This window comes from Elephantulus edwardii, unplaced genomic scaffold (assembly GCF_000299155.1).
Source record: "Elephantulus edwardii isolate Elephantulus edwardi_28Jun2011 unplaced genomic scaffold, EleEdw1.0 scaffold00227, whole genome shotgun sequence".
NCBI lineage: Eukaryota > Metazoa > Chordata > Mammalia > Macroscelidea > Macroscelididae > Elephantulus > Elephantulus edwardii.
The window spans coordinates 255,597-263,145 of NW_006399977.1; the positions used below are offsets into that span (position 1 = coordinate 255,597).

At 43.6% G+C, this 7,549-nt stretch overlaps 1 pseudogene; it reads right to left on the reverse strand.

Annotated features, from left to right (window-relative positions):
* Positions 1-429: 429 nt before the first annotated feature.
* On the reverse strand, positions 430-2,916 carry LOC102858164 (annotated as a pseudogene).
* Positions 2,917-7,549: the final 4,633 nt, after the last annotated feature.

The following is a 7,549-nucleotide window of genomic DNA, read 5'->3' on the forward strand; positions in this document are numbered from 1 at the left end:
GTGGTGGGGCCAGATAGGAACAGGAGAGGGGTGGGGCGTGGCACGATATGACTCAGGCTGGCCAGGCTCTGGGTCGCTATAGTGTACGTGGAGGGGCAGAAGGGGGCGCTCACTCTGCTCCTTGACGGAGTGAAATTCACATTTTTTCTTTGGAAATAAGGGTTCCCACTCGTCCTGGTTTAGAATGTCTCGTTAGGCACGGCCCATGTCCATGGTCTGGGCAGGCCGGGAGCTCATGGTGGATGGAGGGGCCTTGGACAGAGCCAGGGGGCTTCAGGAGGAGGTGTGGGGGGGGGGGCAGCAGAGCCCCTTACTGTCGGGACAGATGTGGAACAGGAGAGGGCTGTGGGTGGGCCCAGGCAACCAGGGCTTTCCTTTCCGCCAGGGTCCAGGGAGGACATGGATGGGGGACTGCTGCTTCAGGGCCTGCTACCTTGGTTGGCCTAACAAGTTCTTTGTGACCAGGTAGGTCTTGTAATGCTTAGTGTAACGGAGCGAGTCCCCAGAAAAGACCACCGAGCCAATTAGCCGAATTAATAAAGTTTATTTCGAGTTTGAACCCGGGCTCCCGCGTGCTGACACAGCTGCGTCCACCTGAGAGCCCCGAGACAAAGCGAACCCTCCCTTTTATACTTTCTTGGTTCTTTGTCTAGCTACATAGTTTATGATTGGTTACTTATAGCCGTTCTAGTACTGTTGTTTGTTGTTGTTATGTGCCATCGAGTCATTTGCGACTCATAGCGACCCTATGTACAACAGCCCTAAACCGTGCCAATCTCATTGTCTCTGACAAACCCATCCCGAGTATCCCAGTCACTGAATCACCCGAGTACCCCAGTCACTGAATCAAGCCACCTCATAGAGGGTCTTCCCCTCCTGCGCTGTCCCTCCACTCTACCCAGCATGATGTCCCTCTCTAAAGACCTGTCTCTCCTTACAACATGTCCAAAGTATGTCAGAGGAAGCCCCAGAATCCTTGCCTCCAAGGAGCAGCCTGGTTTAATCCTCTCTATGATGAATCTGTTTGTTTTCTTGGCAGTCCATGGTACATTCAATACACTAGTTTGCTCTTTATTGGCTAGCCATAGCTCAGGGAGGCAGTTTGGAGACTTGTTTGAGCTTGTTTGGTGGGGAAGCAGCTTGGAGACCTATTTGAGTCTGACTAGTTACTTCAGACACAGGGCTGCAGAAAAAAATCCCTTATGTCCTTGAAGAAGAGCTCCACTTTATGGAAGTCGGCCAACAAGAGTGTGGTTTATCACAGGTGGGGGAGGTTGCTCACTGGAAACTACACGAGCAAGTGGGATGGAGGTAGCTGCACTTTGTCAGAAACTGAGTTTTTGATATTTGATTCTTACACTTAGAGAGGCGGTCACTCCTCATGAGGCACTTCTGACGCTGAACACACTGGAAGTATTTATCCCCTGTGTGGGTGCGCATGTGCCTCTGGAGCTCGTCGCTCCGTGTGAACATCCTTCCACAGAAGAACCAGCTGTAGACAAAGGGCCGTTCACAAGTGCGCAGGCGCACATGAGCCCTCAGCAAGGATGTCTTCTGGAAAGTCTTCCCACAACCAGGGATATGGCATATGTGCTTCTTGTCCTGCTCTCCAACTCTCTTGTCTCCATCTTTGCAGTTGATGCACGTGTACGCCAAGCAACGTCGCTTCTCCCCAGGAGGGGTCTCCCCGGCCAGGGCCTGCTCCCTCTGTATGTAGCTGGATCTGGGTGGCGCTCAGTCCACTGATGGTCAGCTTGTTCCCAGAAACATTCTGCACCATCATCTGCTGTTGCCCGCCAGTGTTGGTGATGGTGACAGGCACACACTGGAACTGGACACCATTGATGTTGATGGTCAATTCAAGCTGATGAGGCTCCCAGCAGGGTTAGGGTTAGCGTTAGGGTTAGGGTTAGGGTAAGGGCAAGGGCCGTTGTTTTTGGAGGATTGCAGCTGAATGCTTTTTGCTGGTCCCACTGACATGAGTAGTCCCAGATGCAGGGCTGCTACGCGTGGTAGTAGAGGTGGTCACAGCTGTTGCTGGGTAGCTGTCCTGGACAAGGACCATCTGCACCTCACCGGAAGGCGTGGGAATGCAGACCTGAGTGCGCATCTGCTCAGCCACCTGAATCTGAAAGTTCTGGGCTTCTGACGGTAGGTGGGGGAGGGTGGCAGATGCTGCCTGTACCACCCGCAGGGCCTGCTGGGGATCTGCACCACATTCTGCTGCTCCGCTTTGGGGGACACCATTTGGACCTGCTGCACCACAGCCTGCTGGCCTGCACCAGGGCTCTGAACAGTAAGTTGGTTGTTTCTTGCTTGGATGATATTTTCTGCGGTAGTCTTGATCGCCATCTCCACCTGCTTGACCACGGCCATGGGGGTGGGAGGCAGAAGGGCTCTTCCTTGCTTTCTTGTTAGTCTTGGATAGTGGAGTGGGGGTACTTTCAGCATACAGCTGAGTCATGGTTGCTGGTGTTCACAAGGATATTGACGGACAGAGTAAAAGTCACATTGCCACCGTCACTGTCAGCTTCACCACATTGGCCCCACTCTGCCTGGGGGTGGGGGTCTTACTTGACTTCTGGATGGGGTCTGGTTTGATGGGAACAGGTTTGTGGCTGAACGGTGAGGGAGTGATGATGGCTTGGTTGGTGCCAGGGATGATCTGGATCTAGTTGGTGAGATTGGGCTGCACCTGAATGACCTGGGAACCGCCTGCCTGAATCTGTGGGGCCGGCTGGCACTGGATATTGGCATTGATTCTTTGATCATGGTGGGATTCTGGATAGCGAACACCAGCTGCCCTCCAGGATAGGACATGCTCATTTGTGACCCCTGGATCTGAAGTATGTTTCCTTCGGAAGATAAGATTCCAAAGCTATTCTTGCTGGGGCTGACAGCGGCAGTGGCAGCCATGCCGATCTGTGGATCGTTCGTTACAGCGTCTTCCTCCCTGGCCTCCGCTGCCTCTGCCGCCACCGAGAGCCTGACACCGCCCGCCTAGCACCCGGCAATCCAGGAGCCCGCCACCGAAAAAAAAGTCTTATTTAAAAAAAAAAAATTATTATTATTATTCAATGAAAATTTGCAGAGACTTTGGATTTCCATTCATTCATTGTTGCACTTTTCTCCCTGCCTCCCCCCCACCCCCAGTATACTCTTCTCTTTGAAAAGTAAAAGAAAAATTCTTTCAATTGTTTTACAATCCCTCCACCCAGGTCTACTCCACTATGCAGCCTTCGTTCTGGACTCCTGTAATGACAAAATACCTAATCACATATCCCTTTTAAACAGTTTCCCCCCTCATCTGTTTCAAAATGGAAGTAATGTTTTCATTGAGGCAAAATTCCTGTAACACAGTTATGGATTCAACTGTGTGCCCAGAAAACTTAAAGTCCTAACTCCTGGTACTTGTAAACCTAGTTTTATTTGGAAATAGGATCTTTGGAGTATATTATCTGTCAACATGAAGCAATCCCAGAGATGTGTGGGTTTAATGCAATCTTTCTGGTGTGCTACAAAAGAAAAGTACAGCCACTGAGAGATAAACAAGGAAACATGGCTATTAGACTCCACAGCTGTAAGTCACCAAGCACCGGGAGCTCCCAGGAGCGAGGGAGGAAGTTTGGAAGAGATTCTCCCTCAGAGCATCAGAAGATGTCAACAAGCCAACACCCTGCTCTCAGACTCCTGTTAAAAAGGGCTCCAGGTGATCACATTTGAAATGAGAAGAATTATTCAGAGCACGCAAAGCTTCAGGCTTCACATCTGAGGTGATAAAACTGTTCCCTTAGTGAGTATCTTTAGAAATCCAGGATGATTTAGAATTAATTATAAAGATGATAAAGTATTAATACTTTCATGTCAAGTTCAAGACCAAGTTTTTAATCACTGGGAAAATCTGTGTATATTCGATATTTAACATGTTTGTAATGATTTAGAATGGGCATTTTAAAGACTCTGATGGATTAGCTTTGTGATTTCAATTTAAGCCTTGTGATAGCAAGTTGAAGATGTGAGGGTTTGTTTTTTCTTCTTTGCGAAGTTAGTAAACAAGATTAGAATGTTTAAGAGAATGAGACTTATAATATTTATAAATTTGGTGATTCGTTAAACTTGAATGACTTATTAAAATTCTTATGACCATTATGCTCATTAGAAGACTAACTTGTCTGGCCAAGTGCCTGAAGTACTTCAAAAGAAAAATTGAATATATTACATTTATAGCTCCAATTTGAAAGCCCAAGTTTATAAATGAGAGTGATTGTTTAAGAGAGATGTGTTTGTTAATTTGGTCAAACACTTAATCAATGCAGTACCATCGAGTCATAATCAACCCATAGCTAATCCTACAGTGAGTTTTTAGAGGAAAGATTTCAGAGGCAGTAAATCACACGGGAGAAAATCATGGAGCAGCTGGCAGATTCAAATTGTGTGTCTTTGGGGTTGCAATAAAGCTTCTTACCCCTGGGCCACCAGAGTTCCCTTAAAATTCTTAATAATGACAATATTTATAAATAAAATTTAAAGATTGTTCCTTTATTTTATTTTTTTGTTATTTTATTTTATTATTATTATGTGTGTGTGTGTGTGTGTGTCTGTGTACCGTCAAATCAGATCTGACTGGTACTGGAGGAGACTGTCCCTCCTTTCCCGGCAGAGCATCTGGTGGATTCGAACCATGTACCTCTGGGATTGCAGTGCAGCTTCTTGCCACTAGGCCACCAGAGCTCCCCTAAGATTGTTCCTTTAAAAATTCAGTTTTAATTCAAATCAGACCTAAACTCAGTGGAATTATATTCTAGAATTTTAAATCACAAAACTTTCTGTTTATTGCAAACACTCTAATAAGCAGATTGGTGATTATAAGATAATGTTTCATTTAAACAGTTTTTGGTTTTGATTACATTTATCGAAAGAGGGAGAGCTAGAACTGTCTAAATAACAAATCAGAGAAATAAGAAAGTGAAGATGGTTGTATTTTGTTAAAATAAGGAATAAAAACTTACCAAAATTTTAACATAAAATTTAGTCTGAGTATTTATTCTTTATATAGGAAGGTTATTTTGATTTTAGAAATAACAAATGGTTCAAAGAAACTATGTACCCTGAGGCTTATGAAAAGAAACAAAGAACAACATATGCATAAATACATATATTATAAAGATGTAGGAGGACATGTAGAAACATATACTGTACATATATAGATACAATTGTCGCCATTTGTGTTCACATTTGTATGTGCTACATGTATATTCACATATAAGAGAGCACACAGAAGATGTTGTTAAGTGCTGTGGAGTTGTTTATTACCCATAGTGACCCTATGTAAAACAGCTCTGAACCCTGCTCTATCCTGAGCCAAACTTATGGTTACTGACACATCTACTCCTATTACCCCAGTCACTGAGTCAATCTATTTCATTGAGGGTTATGTAAAGTCCCTAGATATTTATGTGAATTTCTAGGCTTCAAGACTTGGAACCATCATTTCAAGGAACATCTAGAATACTTAGCATAACATAGTTAAAGAATATAATGCCCTACATCCACTTACAATTAGCCATATAATACTGGCTTCTTCCCACCTAGGGTAAAGGAGTTTGTCGTGTGGTTGTTACTGTGTACTGTAAGGCAAGTCTGAACCAACCCATAGGTTTTCACAGGCAGTTAATTCTGCTGGAAGAGATTGTCTGAAGTAAAGAAAATCCTCAAAAAGCTGAACATAGAAATTCCATGTGACCCAGCTATTCCACTACTTGGAATTTACCCTGAGAATATGAGAAGTGAGGCACAAACTGAGATTTGCACACCAATGTTCATAGCAGCGTTATTCACCATCACAAGAACATGGAAAGAGCCCCAATGTCCAACCACCACAAGCAAATGGATTGAGGAATTATGGTACATTCACACAATGGAATACTATGAAGCACGCGGGAGCAATAACTGTAAATTATTACCTAACTTGGGAAGGACTGGAGAGCATTATTCTAAGTGAACTAACTCAGTCCCACAAGGATAAATATTGTATAAAACTGTTACTGTAGAATGAGTATAAGAATCCAGGAGGGGTGAGAAAGGCTGGAAGCAAAGGGATGTGCATGTGCAGAGAGAAGTGGAGAATGATCACTGGGTTGACAATTTGATGGGGGTTGTGAGGGAAATTGAAAGAATTTGTTCAAATTTGTATAAGAATTTTATAAATAAACTAGTAGAGGGGAAAAAAGCCATGAAAATTTAAAAAAAAAGACTCAAGGAGACAATCAGTCTTTAGAATAAATGGCCTACACGAACCACAGCTTCCTCTAGCCTAGAACTGCTATGAGTCAGAGGCCATTCCTAGGGCACTTAACAACAGCAACAGGTCTTACAGTTGCTCTAAGGTACTGTTGAATTGGTTAATACCCCGAGCAGCCCTAAGAAGAACAGATCTGACCCTCACCCTGTCCTCCACCATCCTTACCACCTCTGATATGCTCAAGCACACTATTTCAGCCACTGGTTTAAACTATCTTATTGTGGGTCCTTCTTTCTTTTTCTGACCCTCAATCTTTACCAGATGTCTTTTTATGAGCACTTATTCTTCCTGAACTGGTCAAAGAATGTGAGATAAAGTATGACTACCCTTACCTCTAATGAGCATTTGGTAGCACTTCCTTCAAGACAGATTTGTGTTCTTTTGACAGTTCTTGGGATATTCAGTATTCTTTTTCAACACTACAATTCAAAATCTTTGATACTTGTTCTGTCATCTTTATTCATTATCCAACCTTCAGATGGACAGAAAGCAATTTAAAGGACCATCGCTTGGACTGGATGCACCTTAGTCTTTAAACTGACATCATTACCCTGTGGAGAGATTCTTGACACTTGATTACCCCAGTGCATTATATCTTTTGCTTTCTTCATCGCTGTTACCATGGAAGATGTTCGTGGGTTCAAGTAAAATTAAATAGTTGGTAACTTCAGTCAGTATTTTTCCATCCATAACAATGCTTCCTCTTGGTCAGCATTTTTAAACAGGAAAAACTAAAAAATAAATTCAACTAATATTGAGAGATGTTATAGGGAAGATTTTTCATTATCCAGGATGCATCAAAAGAAGATGGGGAGAATATATAGGGTCACTGTAACAAAAAAGAATTGTTTGATACTAAAACATTTCAGGAAGTAGAATAAAAAGCCAATGGTGATGAAGGAGGAAGTATTGGCTGCATTGAAAGCATTGGCAAAAAATAAGGTCCCAGGAATCGCTGAGATACCAATTGACATGTTCCAAATGACAGAAGCAGCCCTGGACATGTTCTCCAGTCTGTGCCAGGAATTTGGAAGACACCTACCTGGCCAACCAATTGGAAGAGATTCATATATGATTCCATTCCAAAGAAAGATGAGCCAACAGAGTATATAAATTATTGAACAATATCATTAAAGTCATGTTGTTGTTGTTGTTGTTGTTGTTATGTGCCGTCGAGTCGTTTGTGGCTCATTGCGACACTATGCACAACAGCCCTAAACCCTGCTCTATCCTGCGCCAACTGCAATG